At 41.7% G+C, this 24,556-nt stretch overlaps 1 long non-coding RNA gene and 1 other non-coding gene across 2 annotated transcripts; both read left to right on the top strand.

The window, feature by feature from the left end:
• The first annotated feature begins 4,504 nt into the window (after positions 1-4,504).
• TRNAG-CCC (transfer RNA glycine (anticodon CCC)) lies at positions 4,505-4,577 on the top strand. The gene has a single exon. It is a non-coding gene; the product is annotated as a tRNA-Gly (tRNA).
• Positions 4,578-14,167: 9,590 nt separating this feature from the next.
• LOC113620666 (uncharacterized) lies at positions 14,168-19,796 on the top strand. The gene is made up of 3 exons (XR_003432857.1): positions 14,168-16,278; positions 16,386-16,533; positions 19,145-19,796. It is a non-coding gene; the product is annotated as an uncharacterized LOC113620666 (long non-coding RNA).
• The last annotated feature ends 4,760 nt before the right edge of the window (positions 19,797-24,556 follow it).

Here is a 24,556-nt window from a genome sequence, read left to right as displayed (position 1 = left end):
CTGAGCCTGACTCCAGTCTGAAGCTGTGCCTTGTCTCTGAGCCTTAGGGAAATATTGAGTTTTGTGGTCAACTGGGGTAAGAATGTCACTGACCCCATTGCTCAGTAATTTAAAATTTTAAATGCTAATGAGTATCTAAAAGAAAAACCATATCAAACAGTCTCGGCATTAAACTGTTCCCCCTTCTAAATGGCGGCATTAAATTGGCTACATCCAATTATTTTGTACCTACTATTAAGCCGTTGCTTTCTACTGCGGTTATGTTTTCATCATCAATGTCCAACAAAGACAACTCATGCAATCTTGCATCACGATCTGGGGGAGGCCCTAACAATTTCTAATTAGCTTCCCCTTGATGAATAATTCTAGACGAGTGCCAATTTAATCAGGTCTTTGGTGCACAGAAGGTATCACTTACTTTAGTAGATCAGAGCAATGGAGGGTTGGTTGCTGGGTTTTATTTCTCTTTTTTTTTTCTTTTTTTCTTTATCATAGAATAAAGAAAGCCCTCTTGTGGGCTCTTACTCCACACAAATACATCCTCATCTGAAGTCTTGAAAAGAAAGCATTGACTTTGCCATAAAAGACATGCTAACTATCAGTTGTGATACTGACACTGCTTATGCACCTAACTGATGACTTACACACTGCTCCCCACCCTTACTTTTACCCTCAACCTTTCTCTCCCCAGGGCCCTGTTTGTCAGCTGTGTAATTGCCTCTTGTTGATGGTCTCCCCAAATTTCCAGATTCCTTAATCTTTCTTTTACCACTCAGTGTTGCACCATCAGCTTTTTGTTAATCTCCTCTGATGCATATCGACATGCCCTTCCTTCATCCTTCCAGGCTCTTTGATCTCCTCTTTAGCCCTCTTCCTGTACCTAAGAGAGTAAGCCTAGCACCAGCGGCTGCCTCCTTTCCACCTACTTTGTCCTCTTGATCTCTGAATTCCCATTTCTCTTAAGCCTTTCTGATGTTTTTCTGGGCTTTTAGATTGTTAGTCAATGTCTCTTCTCCTTTTAGTTTATTCATCATTTTTACTTCCATTTAAGCTTTCATTTATTCAACAGAAGGTATTGATTGCCTATTACGAACCAGATCCTCCTATAATATCTCCATAGCGATTACATCAACAACAGATTCCCATGCATCATTCATATCTAAACTTGCCATTTCTTGATATACATACGTTTTGTGGGTAAATAGTGAAAGTTAGAGGATGAAAGCCCTCCTCAGTTACCTATGTGAGCTTGGGTTACTCACAATTCATGGGAGCGCAGCTCTGTTAGTGGAGCACATATATTATGAGTGTGTGACATTAACACTGCTTGTGCACAACTGCTTGCTGAAGGAATGAGGAATGTTTGGGGAGGTGGGAGAGGAAAACTTAGCCTGGAATGACTAGCACAGCTCCACAGATTCTTTCAGAACTGCCATTACTCACTTCCTCTACGGCAGAATATAACCCTTATCTAGCTTTAAAGGTCAAAACAATGAAGAAAATAATTGACATCATACCGTCATTTTATTAAAAATTACCTAAGCCTGTGATTGCTAGATTGCATTATTTCAGTTCTCAGTCATCCAGGTCCTCTGGGCATAGCAGAGGACAATTTTTTTTTTTTTACATCTTTATTGGAGTATAATTGCTTTACAATGGCGTGTTAGTTTCTGCTTTATAACAAAGTGAATCAGCTATACATATACATATATCGCCATATCTCTTTCCTCTTGCATCTCCCTCCCTCCCACCCTCCCTATCCCACCCCTCTAGGTGGTCACAAAGCACCGAGCTGATCTCCCTGTGCTATGCGGCTGCTTCCCACTAGCTATCTATTTTACGTTTGGTAGTGTATATATGTCCATGCCACTCGCTTTGTCACAGCTTACCCTTCCCGCTCCCCATATCGCAGAGGACAGTTTTTAACAGAAGGCTTAAGAAAAAGGGAAGGAAGGAAAACAATCAGAATGAGAGAAAAAGAATCGTGGAAATCTGGTTGTAGGGTTTATACAGAAAGATCTTTATTTTGGATGGTGCTGCGTTGACTTGTATGATAAATGTAGTTTATGATCGTCTCAGCTGAGGAGATTTTCGTTCTCTGTTAAAGAGTTCTCCACAGCTAAGCTAATTGCTCTTACAATTCAAGAAGAGGGATATTTAGTCGATCTCCCTCTCAAAGTAACTCTGAAATTCAAAAAATGGAAGGCATTAAAAGTAAAAACTCACTTCACCAAAAGGACAATTTGGGGTGTATGAGGGAACAGTTTGTACTTTTGCTGAGTTCGGAAAAGATTCTTTTACAGGGCAACTATGAAATTGAGTAGTGAAGCGGCAACTTAGTAAAATTGCTGGCTGGAGGGCAAGCCTGCTTTTATCCGTTGCATCTCATCCACAGCCCAGGAACACCCAGCAAGACTGTTTGCCGAAGTGCTACACTGCCATCTGCAGGAACTGCCTCACCTGAGCGCGGCATCCTGGGGCAGGTCACACCACCCGGCATGTCTCCTTTTGGTGTGCTATCTTTACTAGAAGACTACACTTAATTTTTCATTAAGAGTAATCACTCTGTGAAAAGCCCAGGTCATCATCAACTTAACGTCAGCAAGCAAGGGACTAAATAACCTTAAGGGGTACGTTTCCTTGTTGCAGGGCGAGCTATTCTTAAACCTAAAAGACTTCCTTTAAAAAACTTAATAAATCTGGTGGCGCAGTGGTTGCGAGTCCGCCTACCGATTCAGGGGACACGGGTTCGTGCCCCGGTCCGGGAAGATCCCACATGCGGCGGAGCGGCTGGGCCCGTGAGCCATGGCTGCTGAGCCTGCGCTCCGCAACGGGAGAGGCTACACCAGTGAGAGGCCCGCGTACCGAACTTAATAAATCGGTAATGCATCTACTGTATTGTTCTTCGCTGTCAAAGTATGATTATACAAACAACAAGCACTTAGCTAGGAGCAGACCATTTTCCTTGACCCTCATTTCTAAAATATTCTCCAAATAAGGAGGTCATTTACGTGTAGAGCCATATGAATAGGATGCCCTTTAAAAAAAAAAAAGCACACTTGTATATTTGATATTTGAAACATGATTAGAGGTTCCTATCTCTACAGCACAGCTTAACCCAAGGCAGTCTGCATAGCCTTGGTCCCCAGATGATGGTTTGGGGTCTGTTCAGCAGATGAAGTCCCATGTAGAGCAATACCGAATTATTCTAGAGTTGAGACTCCTACAAAGGTAATTCCATATTTATTCATACAGTTGCTCCCTTAGACAGAGCAGGATAAATTTTTCATATGCGACCAAAGATGACCAATAAACCCACAAAAAGCTCAGTATCAAATGAAACAATAACTCCCAGGCTGGTTTGACAGCACTGTCTCTGCTCTGACAGTAAGTCTGTGTGCCTGATTTGATAAACCACAGACAACAGTATGCTAAACCATTCCAGATCCTCTCCTTTTTGCTCCACACAAATGCTCAAAAGACAACAGTTTTTTAAACATAGCAGAAGCACATTTAAGAGGATACAGAGGCCCCAGAAAATGGGAGGTTTCTTTCCCCACTTTCTGGTGGATCAACTGTAACAGCAATGTTGACTTATTGAAAATGATATGAAAATCAGAAGGATAATTAAAGCTCATTTCTACTTGAAGCAGCAGCCTGAAATTTTCATTGAATTTACACAAACTAGACAAAAATTGAAGTTGGCACTATCTCATTTTGAGGTTTTTTACTCCTACCAAGAAGGTCCATTTTTTCAGCGGCAAGGAGATGGAGGGCATGGTGTCGTGTAGGTTTATTGCTGCTGCCTCCTACCACTGTTTTTCTTCCCTCTGTTTCATCTTTTTTATTTTTTTAATTGACTTAACCTTGCTCTGTTGTTTGCATCTTTGAAAGAAACTCTAAATCCTTTTTAGGATACGGTGAGAAGAAAAACAAATAGGTATATGAATTCTGCAGCTGCACTTTATGATGGTCCTCAGATTTTCACTGTTAATCTCTCTCTGGAATTCTACGGATCTGTTCAAATGGACAAAACCAATCACGTCAGTCATGAATCCAGTCACTTCCCATGACTGACCTAGTGTGGTTCACAGGCAAGAGGCCATGTGTGCAGCCGGTTCACCATGGCCCCCATGCAAGGAACTTTAGCAGGACCTTCAGAACCAGGGGTCTTCCATCTGTGGATTACTTTCCTGGGGCTGCCAAAACAAATGACCACAAACCGGCTGGCTCATAACAACAGAAATGTATTCCCTCACAGTTCTGAAATCAAGGTATCCCCAGGCCCATGCTCTCTCTGAAGCCTTTAGAAGAGGATCCTTATTTGACTCTTCTAGCTTCTGATGTTGCCAGCAACCTTGGTGTTCCCTGGCTTGGACATGCCTCACTCCAACCTCTGCCTCCTTCTCACGGCCATCTCCCCTGTGTCTCTGTCTTCACATGGTGTCCTCCTCTCTATATCTGTGTCCAAATATCCCTTTTCTTAGAAGGACACCAGGGGACCTCCCTGGTGGTCCAGTGGCTAAGACTCTGCACTCCCAATGCAGGGAGCCCAGGTTCGATCCCTGGTCAGGGAACTAGATCCCGCATGCTGTAACTAAAATAAATGAAGAAATAAATAAAATAAAGAAGGACCCCAGTCACTCAGAGGGATGCGGTTGATTAGGGTCCACCTAATTCAGTGTGACCTCATTTTCACTTGATTTTGTCCACAAAGGTCTATTACCATATAAAGTCATCTGGGAGAGACCAGGCAGGTATGGATTTGGGGGGATACTATTCAACCCAGTACAATGTGTGGAACTGGAATAATAGTAGCTACCAGAGACAGCTGTGTGACAATACACGGGACTCTCCATGGCACACACTGAGCACAGACTTAAAATTTAACCGCGCCTGCCTCTACTTCTCATAGTCTTGTCCACAGTGATGATTGTTCTATCAGAAGCCCAAACTCAACTGTCTTCTTTGCTTTTATTTTTGTACGTTTCTCTTTAAAGCAAGCTTTCTTGGTTCACTTTCAATATTTTGCACTGTTTTCCAACATTTGATCAAGGTAGTATGCCTACATATATCAAGCAACATACTTTTCTACAAAAGGCAAGGAACTGCACCAGTTATTTGACACTCTTGGTGGGAACGCAGGTGGGGTAGGAGTGTGGAGCAGAGAGGATTTTGTTTCCAGATGCTGGCTAGAGGCTAGAAGCATCTGCTCTGGGACCCAACAGCTCTTTTATGTTTGTTTGCCCTGGGCCTTCCTCAGAATTCCATTCACCCCCACCTCCCTCTCAGTCTTTTCCTATTGCTTCTAGAGACTGCAAGTGGTACTTTATTTTTCCCCTTTCCCCTCCAATAATCCAGAGAAGCCAGTGAAAGCTTAAAGAAGACCAGGCAAAGTTAACGGGGAAAGACACCTTCAGATGCAATTCAGAGCAACACCAAGTAATTATTCGACTCCAGCAGACTCAAAACAGAGCCTCCAGTGAGAGTGAGAAATAAGAGATTATTCTATCCCTTTGAGGTTCTTATTAACCTAACAGCCTTTCTCAGCATCACTCACACTCCAGAGAAGTTTGGCATGGAATGGATCCTGGATGCTAAGCTTTGGCCTCACTTAAAGAGGACTAGCTCCAGGTTTATCATGGTGCAGCAACAGTTCTAGTTTTAAAATATTTTAATGTGTGTCTTTCCCAGCAGCAGGTGTGTACAGGCTTCACTTGGCCAGGATAGATGCCCTCTTCACTCAATCCACAGCAATGACCATCCATTCTTGCATCCTGGAATCCATTCCTGGGATTCTTGACGCAGAGCACGTTGACGGCAAGACGGGACAGGCATGCTGGTGCTTGTTACCAGCGTGTCCTTAAGGTGCACGGGCCACGCAGAGAACCTCTGTAGACACAAGCTCCTCCCACACACGTTATTCTTCAGTCGGGGCACACGCATGGCAGGAAAAACCGGAACATCCTTCTTCTAGAGGGAAAATTTGGAACCAAGAGTTGACGTTTCCCCATCTGTGTTGGCAATGGAAGACACTTAAGGTGAATACAACTCTTGCGATCTAAGCCAGGACCAGGAAGGAACACAGTTACACTGGGACTACAATTAAGTAGTGGTAAGAGTAGGGTTATGTTAGGAGGAACAACAGTCTTTTTCATAGGAGACAACTATGATGTCCCTAGCAGAAGCTAATGCTCGCTTCAGCAGGGAGCCCTGTCTTGTAAATAAACCAGAGCAAATTAACCTCTCGGCTCTGGCAGATGAGAAGACCAGGATGGGATTGGAATACTTCACCCTGAATCTAAGGAAGCGTCAGCTTCCGGTCCCCACGAGCACCGCGAAGTGCTGAGAGATGTAGTGTTCTAGGAGGTTAGAGAAAGCCGGGATGCGACCAGGAAGCATTGTAATTGTAGTCATTTCTGGTAAATTGCCTAAAAAGATCTTTAAAAATGCTGGAGTATGAAGGCTCTGATAATTAGTTGTGAATTCTTTGCTTGTTCAATTATTTATCTACTTTTTAATTTATAATTTTGTCTTTTTTCTTAAAAAAGAGGGCACTCAGAATTGTATTTGCTGCAGGCCCTGCAGAGCTGAATATCCCCTGACTCTCACTTAAGGGACAAAGCGGCCCTGCCCTGCTTTCTGGAATCACCACTGAGCTATCAGAGGCAGACCATCATGGCTGGAAGGTGGGGCAGGGAAGTGAACCTTCTCCTACTGTCAGACGCAGTAGAGCTCCGAGTGAGGGTTGCAGCGTCTGTTCAGACCAGGCACTGAGATATTGAGGAGAGTGGACACACTATTCTCTCGAAAGTCTTAAACTGTAGGCCCTTTCTTTGGATGGACCCAGGGTAAAGTAAAACTGTTCATTTCATACTCTTTAGAGCTCTAACTGATCCTTCATAGAGGAGCTGTGAACTGCCACCATGGGTCTTGTGGGTAAAGCAGGAGGTCCTCAGGATGGGATGGTAACCACTTTTTTTTTCTTCTTTTCTTCTGTTTTTTTTGTTTTGTTTTAATTTTGGTAGCCACTTCTGAACTGGTTTGTGGAGCTTCAGTGAACTCGGGGCTGGGAAGACACACCCTGGTGGATTCCTAAACAGATTTGCCATTGGTTTTTGGCCACAACGAGAACCTCTCATGGCACTATTGCCAAGCAAAATCCCAAAGCAAGAGAAACATTAAGAATGAATTCACTATTCCTCATCCTTCAGACATACTGACAATAAACAATTCCTTCTGAGATTAAAAACAGGTGCTGTGCTGCACCCACACTGCCTTTATATGATTGGAGTACATGCTTTGCTGGTTTCAGACCAAGGGAAACAAGACTGTACAAAACATCTAAAATTTAAATTACAGCCCAGGTGGTCATGATGGTATCTTGTGGGAGATGGAATGTAAAGGCTTTGCTCTAAAATATGACTATAAACATTGGGACTGCATATTGTAAAACTAAATAAATTTCTTCCACAATGGGCCTTTATAAATGCATATGCCAATTCTTCCAGGAATATAGTACTGCCTAAAAGCAGGGATACTAATTGCATTGGGAGCCCAAACATTTTCACTGAGAATAAAAAGTGTGTGTGTGTGTGTGTGTGTGTGTGTGTGTGTGTGTGTGTGCTGTTGTGCTGTTTAAAGCCTTCAGATCTTCCATGGAGAGGAAGCTGTACAGTGATGCTGAAGACCCAGTATGGAAAGAGACAGGAAGGAGACCAGCAACGTCCCAAGAGAACCAGAAGAATGGATTGGGTAGCCAAGCCAGCTGGAAAGTCCATTATATTATTACATTTCTGAGGACACTGGCCTTGGTTTATTTATTTTTCTGTCTCCTATAAAATGCATTATAACATTCTACACATGGTAGAACCTTAGTAGATATTTGTTGAATGAGTAAATAAAATATAACAGGTTAGGCTTAACTATACAATGGTAGGTACCAATGAATTGGGTCAAGGCTGCTTAGTAGCATCTAAGAGAATTGTTAAAAAATAAATATGATGCCCCACCCCAGGCCAATTAAATTTGGAATCTCTGAGGTTATACATCTTTTTCAAAAGTTCCTCAGGTGATCCTGATATACAGAGAGCAATGAGATCCACTAAACAGAGTGAACTGCCAAGATCCTTTCCAAGACCAAGATTCTGTGGTTTCTAAAACATTGTCAGACTCTTTGGACAACGTGTCAGCACCAGGTATCTAAAAATCCTTCAGCTGTAGCCAGGACCAGCTACCTAGTTTGCAGGGCTCAATGCAAATAAAAATATAAGGCTCCTTGTCCAAAATTATTAAAAGTTAAAAATTATCGATAATTTCAAGATGGCAACTGTAGAGCATTAAACCAAGTGTGGGGTTTTTATAAGCACAAGGCCATGTTAATGCACTGGTCACACAGCCATGAAGCCAGCCCTGTTGATAGCACTGAGCCCCAGGAAATAGCCATCTCGTAATCTTTATCTGCATCCTACTGCAACTCCCTATTCTTGTACTTGCAGAGAAGTGAGATGACTCTCATTTGCTCTTTTCTGCTTCATGAAATTTTAAGAGATAAGAAGGATATTGGAAATAATCTGGCCTACCTTTATATCTAAAGAAAGGATTCCCTCTGAGTTGCCTCTGGCGTAGTAAAAATCAGATGAATCATCTAATAACATAGAAAAAGTGACTTACTTTCCCACTACCCCATTTTACTCATCTGTAAACGAAGACAGCTGCCCACTGCATCCTGTTGCTATGAGGATTAATTCAAATGTGTAATATAGAAGGGCTATTTTTCCATGACCCACCATGGCTGCTCTGAACCCATTTTAGGGCTACATTCAACATTTATTGGTTTCCAAAAAACAGCTAAAGCCACAGTTCATTAATAAAGAAATGTGTATTTTGCAGATTAGGTATAGAGATGGGGAAAAAAAGATTTCGTACTGGAGACCCCACAACATAAAGGTCATCAAATTCCCCACTGAGCACCTCTGCTCTTCTCTCAGAATTTCTTTCCACTGGCAGCTACCTCACCTCACATTTTTTTTCTTCCCTAAAACAATCACCCTAAAAATCCACCCCCAACCCTTCTTCCCTTATCTTGAAATATAGAGCTCTCTCCTCAGTTTGCAAGTGGAATTAAGAAAAAAAAAAAAAAAGTTTGTTAAACAGCTGAACAAGCTGAACAAGGGCCATCTACTCCTCCTCCAGGGCACGAGCATCTCAATACCACCCCCACCCCGTAGGCTTCTCAATATATACCCTCCCTCAAAAAGACGGTAGGGGTTTGAAAGAGTCTGCTGCCAAGAAAATAAGGTTTCCTCCATACAATTATACAGGTAAAGTGACCAGTTCACAATAAATGTTAATTCCTTCCTTCTTCCCACCTTCCTCACCATCTCTGCCCTAACACCTCCAGTGATAAGAGGAATTCACTCCCTCACAAAGTAATTCCACTCTGTTTTTCAACAGCTCTACTTTTTGGAAAATTATTCCTTATGCTGACCCCAAATCCGCTTTCTTGTGACTTTTATCTGAAGTTTGTCATTCCACTGGGACAATTAGAGCAAGCGTCATTCTTTTTCAAGATGGTGGCTTCTCTCTCCATAGTTTTCTCTGTGACAAACTTCTCAAATTCTGAACTATACTAGCTGCCCTCCTGGAACAGTTTCCAACTCCCTCCTTTTAAAAACTTACCCCAAACTAAATACAGTCTCTCAATGTAGCCTTTGATGTAATGTAGATTGCCAAAGGACCATCTCTTCCCTTGATCTGGGCACACTCTGATTAATTATTCAATCAAAGCATCACTCCATTTCCTCAGCTCCTTGGGCAGCCCTCTCAGGAGACTCTTTGAAATAGCACGGGGTAGAAGAGGAGAGCTGATGACAACCAGGCCTGTGCTTTAGTCACTAACCACACTGAAGCAGGCCACTCACAGTTTCAGCAGTCAAAGATGGAATGGTTGTGACTCAGAGCAAAGGCCTCAAGTAGCATTAACTGAAGGAACAAAGGCCCCAAGTGACAGACTCCTTACTCGAAAGGCTTTGGATGAACCCAGAAAATGAACACTGCACTCAACAACAGCTTGCCTGCTTCCTGCCCCGTCTGTGATCCAACCCGGTGAACACCTGCCATCTCTCAGGCACTGATGTGATCCCATTCTCGAGCAACTTAGAGCCTAATGATGGTAAACAAGTAACTGAACGAAGAAGTAGGCAGTTACAAAACTGGAATGAGGGCTACAAAGGGAAATAAGAGAGTGTAACCGGAAGCAGGATAAAAGGAAGGACCTAGTTTAAGTGTGGAGGATCAGAAAAGGTGTCTCTGAGGGGATATTTAAGTTGATACCTGCTAGAAGAGAAAGAGCTAGTCGGGTAAAGAATAGTTGGGGAGAGGTCATAGCAACAAAGGGCATGGTGGGTTAAAAAGTCCTGCGGGAGGAAATTTCGGTGTGTTTGAAGGAGCTGAAAGGATGTCAGGTGACTGGAGTTTAGTGAACGAGGAGCGGAGGGGCAGAAAACGTGAGGAGGATGGAAAGATGGGCTGGGCCCGGGTCGCACAAGCCCTGGAGAGCCACGGTAAGAAGCTGGGTTTTATGGAGTAAGTGCTATGAAAATTGTCTGAATAACATTACGCAGAAGAGTTGGATGGTCTAATTAGGCTTTTAAAAGATAACCATAGCTGCTTTTGAAGGAGAAATTGGAGCGATGCAAGATAGGAAATTGGACACCAATTTGGAGGCTTTTGCACTTCATGAGACTGATGGTGGCTTGAATATCAATGGTAACAATGAAAATAGAAAAGATGAGCAGATTTCAAAAGCATTCTATGTGTCAGAATTTCAACTAAACTCTAACTCATCTGATCTAGGTATCTAGATATACCTAGGAGCTCCTAACATGTGGTCCTGACATTGGGGTTAACACTCCAACAGCATTAACATCACCTCGGAACTCGTCATAAATTTGGATCTTAAGCTCCACTCCAGACCTACTGAATCAGAAACTCTGGAGGAATCTAGTTCTAACAAGCCCTCCAGGGTATTCTGATGCAGGCTGGTGTCTGAGAGCCACCCACCGACCTACAGGAATGCATTAACTCTGGGCTCTCTGAATACAATAAACGTGCAGGGAATTACTGAGCCCATGTTATGGAATTAAAATACATTTGCTATACAGTTAAAAAACCCTAGATTTCTATGACAGGCTGTGAATATTATAGTAGTATTAAATCAAATTCTACTTCCTATATACTAGGAATTTGTATCAAATGCTTGACTACTAAGGTGAGGAGAATCCTCTTCCGGTCCTGCCAGGACACTTTTTTTTAGTCCTTACATTGTCCCACCTGAGCTGCTACTCTTGTGCTTCCTGCGATATTTTGTGTTAGGATGGTTGCATCCCTGTATTCAGTCCTCAGTCTTTAACGATTTCTTATCAGTTTCTTCAAATAGACAGTCTATATTTGGATTCCACGGAGATTCCTCCTTTCAATATACTCTGAGAAATGTCAGTTGCCTGCTTTATTAATCATGGGATAAGATTTTTGGTTTACTCTGGTGTTCTCTCTTATCCTGGGGGAAAAAAAAGAAGTTTGATTTATTCCATTGGGTAGGAACATTCACTAACTGGCTGTTCCCTGTTATGCGGTGCCATGGTACTTCCCCTGGCGCACCCTCAAACACCCACCGGTTTAAGGATGACACTACTATACTGTTTCACAACACTGTTGGCTGAGCTAGTTTGTACTGATCAGCACAGATTAGTAATAATTACATATTTATAGCTCGACCCAAAGAGTAGTAATTTGAGTTTCAAGTTTGGAGTTTGGGCTTGAAAAAGGAAAAGACACGGGGGTGGATTCTGGAAGCCAGGAGTCAGGGCAAAATGATAGAGCTTCCAGAGTGTGGAGACCCCTGGGGAGAAGCAAACATGAGCATTTCCTAGTAAGAACCTCAGGTCTAGAAAAGTGTCCAGAACATTAGTTGGTGCTGAAAAACTAATCATTCATTCATCCTTGAAAAGGAGTGAAATTATGATACATGGATGAACTTTGAAAACATCATGCTAAGTGAAATAAGCCAATCATAAAAGGACAAGTACTATATGATTCCACTAACATGAGGTCCCTAGAGGAGGCAAATTAATAGAGACAGAAAGTAGAATAGAGGTTTCCGGGGGCTGGGTGGAGAGAGGAATGGGGAGGTATTGTTTAATGGGTACTGAGTTTCTGTTCGGGATGATGAAAACATTCTGGAACTGAATAGTTGTGATGATTGCACAACACTGTGAGTATGCGTGAAGCTGCTGAAATGTACACTTAGAAGGGCTAAAATGGTCATTTTTATGTTATGTATGTTTTACCACAATTTAAAAAAATTTTTTTTAAGGGAATCCCTGGTGGTCCAGTGGTTCGGACACAGTGCTTTCACTGCCGTGGCCCAGGTTTGATCCCTGGTTGGGGAACTAAGATCCCACAAGCTGCACGGCCAAAAAAAAAAAAAAGAAAAAACAATTAATTTTTTTTAAATTCAGAGTACAAAACAGTATTGAATGAATACTTGTTTACTGATACCTCCTCAGGGCTGTTATAAAGATGAAATACCATGACATAAAATGACTCATTATCATTACAATTACTGCATATTCTGAAATCATTATGTTTACCCTCTGCATTATCAGGAGGCTTCAGAGTTGAAACACAAGAGATCTGTATTTAGAAAGCAGACTTTACAATAGGATTATACAAATATGACCACAAATATTACTCATTAGTCCTTGGAACTCCTAGACCACATTCCTTCATCTTTGGTCTACCAAACACATTTGGTGTCAGTGACTAAATGAGCATATTTCACAAATGTACTTCGCATGTTCATCTTAATACACCAAGGGAAGAAAAATTTTATTGTGGGATCCCTTTGTTGTTTTTTTTTTTTTTTACACTCAGCCTAAGAAGTCAATAAAATGTAAAAGAAAAACAGTTTCTAACTTCAGTTCACACATTTTCTATAAACTACAGAAACCTAACAGAGAAGGATTTTTATGCATAATAAAAACCTGCATAGTTTTCTCAGAAGGGGATTTCATACCACAAGATCCTCACTGCTCTGGAAAGAAAATGCAATTCCTGATCAGTAACCACCGGTACACCCACCTGTCCCTTCTTCCCTAATGAGATGAAATTATAAAGGGGAGAGCAATTTGCAAGGATCCTACCCTTAACTGATTTATGCTTCTACAATGTGTGTCAAATGCGTTCTGAATTCTTTTCGCTAAACGTATGAGAAGACATTTAGAAAAAGGTTTTGGAATGCTTCTAATCTTTTAAATCAACAATAAAGAAAAAATAAAGCAAAGATCAAGATTTTGATACACGGCTTCTCAAATACATCCCACAGTGAGTAAAATGCCATGAAATCATCTGTCAGAACCGACCTTCTTCTCGAGAGTACATTCCAAGAGCGTGAAGAGAGCTGGAGTGGCTATCGATGGTTTTCTTAGATTCCAATGCACCTTAATCATATTCACAAGACTGTACTTTTTCATCACTGCAGGAGCTGACAGAATTTTGTGACAATTCTGGGAAATGCTTTCAGATGGCCCCTTCTGTGAATTATAAATGTGCCACAAAGCTCTGCGGTGAGTGGACTAGCCTTGCTCTCCACAAACGCAGGGGCTGATTAGAAGGTGGCCTTCCTTTGTCTCCTTGCCTTGAAAGTTAATATTCTTTGCAAAGAGTTAGAGAAAATAAAATTTGATACAGTAAATAGGTTCTGATTAGTTGTAAACAATTATTTCATCTCATAAAAAATTGTATTTATTTTACTCATTAGAGAAGATCCCACAAATCTCACAGTCTTCTTCTCCAGCATGTGGTTAATGTGATAGCAAACAGATTTATGTGACTCCCTTTAGGTGATAATAAAAAATATATAAAAAATATATGTCAGAGGAAGACAAATAGTACATGCTTTCACCTATATGTGGAATCTAAAAAATAAAACAAATGAACAAATATAACGAAATAGAAACATCCTCACAGATTCAGAGAACAATCTAGTGGTTACCAGTGGAGGGGGAGAGGGAGGGGCAAGACAGGAGGAAGGGGATTAAGAGATACAATCTTAAAGGTATACAATAAATAAGTTACAAGAATGTAATGTACAGCACAGGAAAAACAGTCAATATAATAGCTTTGTATGGAGAGTAATCTATAGAAACATCGAATTATTATGTTGTACACCTGAAACTAACATAATATTGTGTCAACTACACATCAATTAAAATAAATGTGTGTGTGTATATATATATATATATATATATATACACACACACACGTATGCACAGTTGATACTCATTATTCCTTATAGCTATGTTCTATAAATTTGCCACAAACCCGGAATTAGTGAATACTGACCCATTGTTCCTAGGAGAAAAATAGGGTCAGTTTCCTGTGAGCCTCTGCTCACATTTTTGTCAACTGAGCAATACATAACCTTGTGTTATGTGTGTTTCTGTTTAAAGAAGCCTCATGTGATATATATTGTTGATGCATTAACACGGGACTCACAGCCAATGGCACCGTAAGTCATGCCCAAACGAGGCTTATCTAGCACACCTATTTTCTCCCTAAGACACGTCGCCGCCCCGTGGTGTGTCTTATGGAGACACTTAGCCAGCACCTCAGCACTATGCTTCGGAACCACTTTAAACACCGAAATCGCCAACCAGTAAGCACACAAATGGAAACGAATGTGCACTGAGCAGACCACAAACAGGACGCTTGTTTACAATATGAAAGCTGAGCTAGGAGGACAGAGGATCACCTTGTTTGACTTCAGCTGGGAACATCAAGCAACTCGAACTTTTCACTGTCGTGGGCATGTCCACGAATGACCGCACAAGTGCCACACGTATGGATTTGGGGGTTACAAATAAACTTTAGTGAGTGGGTGAATCCACAGGCACGAAGCCCACAAATAATAAAGATCAACAGTGTCCGTACTCACCTAAGACACTGCTCAGTTTGCAGAAGATTTTTCACTTCAAATCAGTGGTCAGTTGTTAGGACACCGTGAGGAAAGCCCACCCAGTTTGTGTGAGACCCATGACAAAGGCAGTCTCCATTCTGTTTCCAGAGTCTCCAGAGAGGCTGGCAATGGAAGTTATCTTACTCATCGCCCTTTGTTCTGTAGGTTCCCCAGGAGTGAACTTGGTGCTATGGCAAGACCGGAAGCTCTGTGACTTTGTGGGGCGAGCAGAGCCTGTCTGGACTGCCTGCAACTCGTGGTGGGGGCCACTGCTGGGATCAAAGTGTTCAGCCATGTGCGAAGGCAGGCTGACACAGAGCCCGTGCTAGAAGAAGTATGTCTTGGTGCAGTGGGGTCCAGGGAATCACGCAGATAACCGCGCAGAGGGTCAAGTGGGGAGAGTAAGGAGAAGGCGAAATATAAGAGAATGAAGCAGGAGCTGAGAGGATTTACAGCAGAAAGGCAAGGCTTCAAGGAGCTTCCAGGGTAAGTGTCAGCATTTAGACCACAAACAGAGAGCTCTGGAATTTCCACTCTCTGAGGTATTTGGTATATGAGTCCCAGACTAGGGAAAGTGACTCAGAGAGAATCATGAAACACTGGAGAGAAATTTTATTTAATAAGTATTAAGGTTTGCTTATGCTTAATAGACCCTCAACTGTATGACTTCAAGAAATACAATCTGTATTTTGTCTCCGATGTAACAGTTTACCACAGATAATGATAAAAATCATAAACATCTCAAACTCATCTGTCCAACCCGCAGCTTCCCAACCGCTCTGCAGAGATATACATCTATTTTGTTCCTAAATATTACCCAAAGTGGAAACTTTTAACTATCCGTTGGTAGCTCACTTCTGTGGTTTTACCACAGTAAGCCCCTATTCCATGAATCTGATTTCACTAATGATAGAACACTATTTTTATGACATACAGATGGCTATCCAAAGAACTCCCAGCAATTAATCAACTCTTAGTAAGTCACTTGAGAAAGGCCAATAAAGTAATTTTCTATCAAATGAGTACTTTCTCCACCAGAAATAGGGCTGCAAGATTCTCCTTCTCAACAAAGACAGTACAGAATGGGGGCAAATTTTTTTTTGTTATTCTTCTAAAGGGTTCTCTAGACACTTCTTCCAAGACAGCTTTATTGTGTGATAATTATGTGTTTATATGTTTGGTTTTCCTCTAGATCCCAACCTCACTGAATGGAGGGACTATGCCTTGTTTATCTCAAGCACACATCACAGTGTTTGACAGTAAGTGCTCAAAATGCTTTATGAAGGAATAAATACAATCATACGCCAGGTCTGCCTCCATCTACATGTGTTATCTTTTCACCTACATTTTGTCTTAATTTAAATAGCAAACAGGTGAGGAAGGGGTGTAAATCCAATGATTTCATCCTGCTCTAAAGTTCTCTGGGGATCACGTGAGCATCAGAGTCTGTCTGAACCCTGATCAAGATGTCTGCTGAGCTTCCTTTCCAGGCCAGATGTACACAAAGTACCAACGTGAGTATTGGAGAACTGCCCACTAAATCTACTTTGGTAATCTGTCCTAGACTGGAACCTTCTTCCTTTGAGGATAACATCCTAGAGATGATTCCACTGCCCAAGGAGACTCTGAAATAAAAAGCAGAGACCTTCCCCAAATCCCACTTTGTGATTCGAGTATGACAGCTCAGGGTAGCTACTGATCCTTCTGTGCCCTCTATTCAGGGGCACAGATTTTATAGACTTTTATAGACTTTTCAGTATCCTAAGGGCAACGCAGAGCCAAAGAAACATTCACTATAGCACTATTTGAAGTATGGGAAGAGTACTTGATGTGGAGTTTTAAGCCTAGGGTCTAAAGCCAAGTTCAATCTCTTTGGACAAGTGACTGGTTAAACTTTGAACTTCAGTCTCCTCATCTGTAAAGTGGAAATGATAACTATCTTGTTGTGAGGTACAAATAGAATAATGGATGTGAAAAGACTTGATGAGCTAAAAAGTTATGCATGTGTAACTTAGTTCTATTAACTTAGCTCTAGCCACACAGGCTTTCTATCTGTTCTATAAATGTGTCAAGCTCATTCCTGCCCCAGGCCCTTTTCACTTGCTGCTCTTTCTTCCTAGAATGCTGTTTGCTAGTTCTCTTCGTGGTTAATTCCTACTTCAATCAGGTCTCTACTCAAATGTTACCTCCTCAGAGATAACCTCCCTGACGATTCTCGCTAAAATCATTTTCACCTGTTTTATTTTTTCTTGATGGCACACACTGACCATATTATGTGTGTTTGTTTATTGTCTCCCGTTGAAACACAAGTTCTTTGAGGGCAGGGACTTTGTCCTCTGCTGTGTCCCCTAAAAGCTATAATGGTCCACACATTAAATATTTGTAGAATGAGTGAATGGATGTGCAGATATAAGCACAGGAATAAAAAAAAGCTCTGATGATGAGATGCAGTTAAAAGCCATAGAAGTAAAAAAGATGAACAGGAAAGTATCTGATCTGAAATGAACCCTAAAGCAGAATTTTAGAATTTTGTGAAGGAAGTTCTATGAATTTTTCCAAAAGCATAAATTAACAACATCTCAAATTTATAGATAGACTGTAAATTATTTGAGAACAAAGAACTTACTTTTATCTCTTTGTTCACCCCCTCTCCCATTGCCAAGCAGAATACCTAGTAAAACTAGATGAAATGTTAGTTTACTTGTTTACAGAGACATCAATACAATCCTCCTGACAACCTACTACGGTATTGATCTAGTATTAATTCAAAGAAAAGATAATGGCTCTGAGACAAATTATAGACATTGTTTATGTCACAATTATATTTCTTGGTGATGTGTTGCCTAAATAAACCCAGTGCTTGTAAAAAAAAATCTGCTAAAAATCACACCTTGGGGTAGAGAGGAGTGCTCGAGAATAGAAATTTATGGTGGGAAAATGTCTGTCCCTCCATGGATTTATCGTGTTTCTTTCTCTCTTCTAGCTGTCACAACTTTTCAAGCTCAGTAGAGATGGTGATCAATTAGGGGAGGGGAGAAGGCAGGAGGGAAGATTGGAGGAGGAGAGAAAAGAACAGAATGTAAGGGGATGGAATCCACGTAGAGCAGATGAATATGGCAGGAAATCTATGAGCCAGGAAGATCTGTATTGAATGTGTACCTTGTCAATGACCTACTGTAATGAACGCCAACTGCACAAAGGATCTTGCAAGTTGTAGAAAAAAATTCATGGGGGAGTTATTTTAGCATGTGTATACAAATTCTTTATTTAAAGTATTAATTATTTTTAATCAAATTCATTCTGCATGTATGTTTAAACACTGGCTGTGAACATATTACCAAACCACAGAGGTTTTATTTTAATTTATATTAATAATATTTGTATTATATTTAGGAGAATGACTAGGACTATTGTTCAGTTACTCCAATTTGTCAATAGACAGCCAAATCTATCAATTCATTTAAACAATATTTAATGAGCACCTACTACATTTTGAGAAGTCAGGGCAGGGGATTCAGAATACATGACTTGTTTTCCTTACCCACAAAGAACTTACACTGACTGGAAAAGAAAGTAGTTAGCAAATAACTGTGTCTAACAAATAACTGTCTGTACTGAGATCAGATTTGAGTTTTACAGCTACAAGTTTGTGTTTTATAGCTATGTGCAAAAAAGTCCTGAGGAAGTACCAATGGATGCTCATAGACAATTTCAGAAAGGAGATACCATTGGTGCCTTGGAGGACATTCACCAGAAGGACAAAAAGGGAAAGGACATTCCAGGTAGAGGAGAAACCAAGAGCAGAAGTAGAAGTTGAAGTAATGAGTACAGGTAAGAGTAAAAAGGCAGAAAGGGCAAAGTGAGAGTAAAAGGGCAGAGTGAGAAAAAAAAAAAAAAAAAAAAAGAGAGAGAGATCTGGTTTCAGAACTCCTAGAAACACCAAGACCTAAGGCTTGGGCCAAGTGAAAGGAGCCACGGCACACAGCTACACCAAATTTTCCATCCCCTCTTGCAGTTGCACTGGTGCTTGTGATTGGTCAGTGGAATATGGGAGGAAGTAGTGTGTGCCAGTGTAGACTTGATGCATGAAATCACCTTTCTCAACCTTCTTTCCTTGTCGTTCAGCTGGATGCCAATGCCCAAGGCTTCCTGAAGCCAGGCTGAAGATATATATGAGAGCCTCCATCAGCTTGAGTCCCCAGATGGCTCTTTGAAACAGAGTCCCCACCCCCGACTACCTTTCCTACGACCACCACCTCCATTAGACTAACACATAATCAAAAAATAAATTTATTGTGTTAAGCCACTGAGATTTATCACAAAACTTAGCCTAGCATGATGACTTCAAAAAATTTTTTCAAGTTACAATATAATACTAACAAGCAGGGATTTACACAACCACTTAAAGAGCTAGGGTACCAAGGTGAAAGAAAAACCACAGCTGGACTTCAGGAAGTTTGGGTAGATGGGAAATACAGGGAAGTTCCTGCTGATCATCTCCCCTGACGGCAGTACCAAAGCAGGTGATTTGCAGGAGCTCCCCTGGAAGCTGCTGTAAATCTCATGTCTGCTTACTGCTGAAAGGTATGCCTGCAGCTGCCACCAGAGATAAATGGCTTTTCCCTTCTCCTATCTTCCAAATCTCGTGCAGTGCTTCTTCTTGGCAGAATCTAACCCAGAACCCTGCTGGAAGCAGAATTCTAAAAGGTCTAATTTAGCTGCTTCTACCCTGAGATGCAGAAGAGAGTTTGGAAGAGGAAAGAAGGAAGGAAGGAAGGAAGGGAGGGAGGGGGGAAGGTGGGAGGGGAGGGAGGGGGGGAGGGAGGGAGGGAGGGAGGGAAAGTCTTGAGTGGTTGATGTATAATGAGTGTTAGAATTTGACAATGCTGAAGGCAGAGAACTTCTCTTCAGCAGGCTCTTTTAAGTTTCTTCATAAAAGCATAAGAGATTAAGGGAAAGGTAAGGAGATGTGCAAAATTGAACAATGTTTCTGAAGCCACATTTCTAAGAAAAAAGTTCCTGCAGTGCAGGAAAGAAGGAAAACTAGCAGCCACATAGCTGCTAGGCCACCAAGGCCTGCAATACCCTTACCTTGGAAATCCTGCCCATTACCACCTGCAGGGCATCACTGTATAGATTTCCCCCTCCTCCAGGAAGACTTTGGGGATTAAATCTAGAGATTTCTGAACAGTCCTTGACTCTGCCTCCTTCCACTATTTCTCATCTTCCCCTTGTTAGTAGGATGTTTTGCATGGATGTGTTGTAGACTCTTCCAGGTTTTCCTTCCACATTTCCTTACAAGATAGTTCTAAACAAAAGAAGTGCTCAATTAATGTTAGCTAGAACTGTGCCTTCACATAAAAGGCACTCAGTAAAGGTTTTCTGAATGAAGAATGAACAAGCATGAATGAAATGCACCTCACCAAATCCTAATTAAATGTCTCACTTAGGACTTCGAGTAGTTGGGGCACTAAGAGTAATAGAGCTGGATGGGTATTTATCGTTTGTCAGTTTCAGTTGACCATTCTCACTTTTGATGGTGATAATAACTTTAGTTAGATCAAGAGTGTTAATTTTTTGTTTTGCTTTTTAAAAATTGTATAAGCTTGCTTCAGACATGTTTTATCCCAATCTATTCCATCATATTTACATTTTTAGGATTTGTGATACAATAAATTCAACAACTTTGCAAATAAAAATTGCACGGCAGAGCTTCAAGACGGCGGAACAGTAAGACGCGGAGATCACCTTCCTCCCCACAGATACATCAGAAATACATCTACATATGGAACAACTCCTACAGAACACCTACTGAACCCTGGCAGAGACCTCAGACCTCCCAAAAGGCAAGAAGCTCCCCACGTACCTGGGTAGGGCAAAAGAAAAAAGAAACAACAGAGACAAAAGAATAGGGACAGGACCTGCACCAGTGGGAGGGAGCTGTGAAGCAGGAAAGGTTTCGACACACTAGGAAGGCCCTTCGCCGGCGGAGACAACGGGTGGCGTTGGGGGGAAGCTTTGGAGCCGCGGAGGAGAGCGCAGCAACAAGGATGCGGAGAGCAAAGCGGAGAGATTCCCGCACAGAGGATCGGTGCCGACCGGCACTCACCAGCCCGAGAGGCGGGTGGGTCTGGGAGCTGAGGATCGGGCTTCGGTTGGATCCCAGGAAGTGGACTGGGGTTGGCAGCGTGAACACAGCCTGAAGAGGTTAGTGCACCACAGCTAGCCGGGAGGGAGTCCGGGAAAAAATCTGGAGCTGCCGAAGAGACAAAAGACTTTTTCTTCCCTCTTTGTTTCCTGGTGCACGAGGAGAGGGGATTAAGAGCGCTGCTTAAAGGAGCTCCAGAGACGGGCGCGAGCCGCGGCTAAAAGCGCGGACCCCAGAGACGGGCATGAGACGCTAAGGCCGCTGCTGCCGCCACCAAGAAGCCTGTGTGCGAGCACAGGTCACTATCCCCACCTCCCCTCCCGGGAGCCTGTGCAGCCTGTCACTGCCAGGGTCCCGGGATCCAGGGACAACTTACCCGGGAGAACGCACGGCGCGTCTCAGGCTGGCGCAACGTCATGCCGGCCTCTGCCGCCGCAGGCTCGCCCCGCATCCGTACCGCTCCCTCGCCCCGGCCTGAGTGAGCCAGAGCCCCCGAAGCAGCGGCTCCTTTAACCTCGCCCTCCAGCGACCTACACGCAGAGGCGGGGCCAAATCCAAAGCTGAACACCTGGGAGCTGTGAGAACAAAGAAGAGAAAGGGAAATCTCTCCGAGCAGCCACAGGAGCAGCGGATTAAAGCTCCACAATCAACGTGAAGTAGCCTGCATCTGTGGAATCATCCCAAATTGAGGAGGTGGAGTTTGGGAGCAACGATATATATATATTTTTTCCCTTTTTCTCTTTTTGTGAGTGTGTATGTGTATGCTTCTGTGTGTGATTTGTCTGTATAGCTTTGCTTTTACCATTTATCCTGGGGATCTGTCTGTCCGTTTTTTGTTTGTTTACTATAGTTTTAAGCACTTGTTATCACGGTGGATTTGTTTTCTGGTTTGGTTGCTCTCTTCTTTTGTTTTTTTATTACTTAAAAAAATTTTTTAATAATTATTTTTTATTTTATTTTATCTTCTTATTTCTTTCTTTCTTTTTTTCCTCCCTTTTATTCTGAGCCGTGTGCATGACAGGCTCTTGGTGCTCCAGCCAGGCAAGAGGGCTGTGCCTCTGAGGTGGGAGAGCCAAGTTCAGGACACTGGTCCACAAGAGACCTCCAACCTCCACGTATACCAAAGGGCAAAAATCTCCCAGAGAACTCCAACGCAACACCAGCACCCAGCTTCACACAACGACCAGCAAGCTCCAGTGCTGGACACCCTATGCCAAACAACTAGCAAGACAGGAACACAACCCCACCCATTAGCAGAGAGGCTGGCTAAAATCATAATAAGTCCACAGACACCTCAAAACACACCACCAGACGTGGACCTCCCCATCAGAAAGACAAGATCCAGCCTCATCCACCAGAACACAGGCACTAGTCGCCTCCACCAGGAAACCTACACAACCCACTAAACCAACCTTAGCCACTGGGGACAGACACCAAAAACAACGGGAACTACGAACAAGCAGCCTGTGAAAAGGAGACCCCAAATACAGTAAATTAAGCAAAATTAGAAGACAGAGAAACACACAGCAGATGAAGGAGCAAGGTAAAAATCCACCAGACCTAACAAATGAAGAGGAAATAGGCAGTCTCCCTGAAAAAAGAATTCAGAATAATGATAGTAAAGATGATCCAAAATCTTGGAAATAGAATGGAAAAAATAACAAGAAGCATTTAACAAGGACCTAGAAGAACTAAAGAGCAAACAAACAGTGATGAACAACACAATAAATGAACTAAAAATTCCCTAGAAGGGATCAATAGCAGAATAATGGAGCAGAAGAACGGATAAGTGACCTGGAAGATAAAATAGTGGAAATAACTACTGCAGAGCAGAATAGAGAAAAAAAAAAAGAAAAGAATTGAGGACAGTCTCAAAGACTTCTGGGACAACATTAAATGCACCAACATTCGAATTATAGGGGTCCCAAAAGAAGAAGAGTAAAAGAAAGGGAGTGAGAAAATATTTGAAGAGATTATAGTTGAAAACTTCCCTAATATGCGAAAGGAGATAGTTAATCAAGTCCAAGAAGCACAGAGAGTCCCATACAGGATAAACCCAAGGAGAAACATGCCAAGACACATATTAATCAAACTGTCAAAAATTAAATACAATGAAAACGTATGAAAAGCAGCAAGGGAAAAACAACAAATAACACACAAGGGAATCCCCATAAGGTTAACAGCTGATCTTTCAGCAGAAAATCTGCAAGCCAGAAGGGAGTGGCAGGACATATTTAAAGTGATGAAAGGGAAAAACCTACAACCAAGATTACTCTACCCAGCAAGGATCTCATTCAGATTTGACAGAGAAAATAAAAACTTTACAGACAAGCAAAAGCTAAGAGAATTCAGCACCACCAAACCAGCTTTACAACAAATGCTAAAGGAACTTCTCTAGGCAAGAAACACAAGAGAAGGAAATGACCTTCAATAACAAACCCCAAACAATTAAGAAACTGGTAATAGGAACATACATATCGATAATTACCTTAAATGTAAATGGATTAAATGCTCCAACCAAAAGACGTAGACTGGCTGAATGGGTACAAAAACAAGATCCCTAAATGTGCTGTCTAAAAGAGACCTACTTCATACCTAGGGACACATATAGACTGAAAGTGAGGGGATGGAAAAAGATATTCCATGCAAATGGAAATCAAAAGAAAGCTAGAGTAGCAGTTCTCATATCAGACAAAATAGGCTTAAAAACAAAGACTATTACAAGAGACAAAGAAGGACACTACATAATGATCAAGGGATCAATCCAAGAAGAAGATAGAACAATTGTAAATATTTATGCACCCAACATAGGAGCACCTCAATACATAAGGCAAATACTAACAGCCATAAAAGGGGAAGTCGACAGTAACACAATCACAGCAGGGGACTTTAACACCCCACATTCACCAATGGACAGATCATCCAAAATGAAAATAAATAAAAAACATAAGCTTTAAATGACACATTAAACAAGATGGACTTAATTGATATTTATAGGACATTCCATCCAAAAACAACAGAATACACTTCCTTCTCAAGTGTTCATGGAACATTCTCCAGGATAGATCATATCTTGGGTCACAAATCAAGCCTTGGTAAATTTAAGAAAATTGAAATCATATCAAGTATCTTTTCTGACAACAATGCTATGAGACTAGATATAAACTACAGGAAAAAATCTGTAAAAAATAGAAACATATGGAGACTAAACAATACTTAATAACCAAGAGATCACTGAAGAAATCACAGAGGCAATCAAAAAATACCTAGAAACAAATGACAATGACAACACGATGACTCAAAACCTATGGGATGCAGCAAAAGCAGTTCTAAAAGGGAAGTTTACAGCAATACAATCCTACCTTAACAAGAAACATCTCAAATAAACA

This window comes from Aethalodelphis obliquidens, unplaced genomic scaffold, assembly GCF_003676395.1.
Source record: "Aethalodelphis obliquidens isolate GAN/ISIS:26980383/991018 unplaced genomic scaffold, ASM367639v1 scaffold8, whole genome shotgun sequence".
Classification (NCBI taxonomy): Eukaryota; Metazoa; Chordata; class Mammalia; order Artiodactyla; family Delphinidae; genus Aethalodelphis; species Aethalodelphis obliquidens.
Note: the sequence above shows the minus strand (reverse complement) of the source record. Positions and strands in the feature narration are given on the sequence as shown.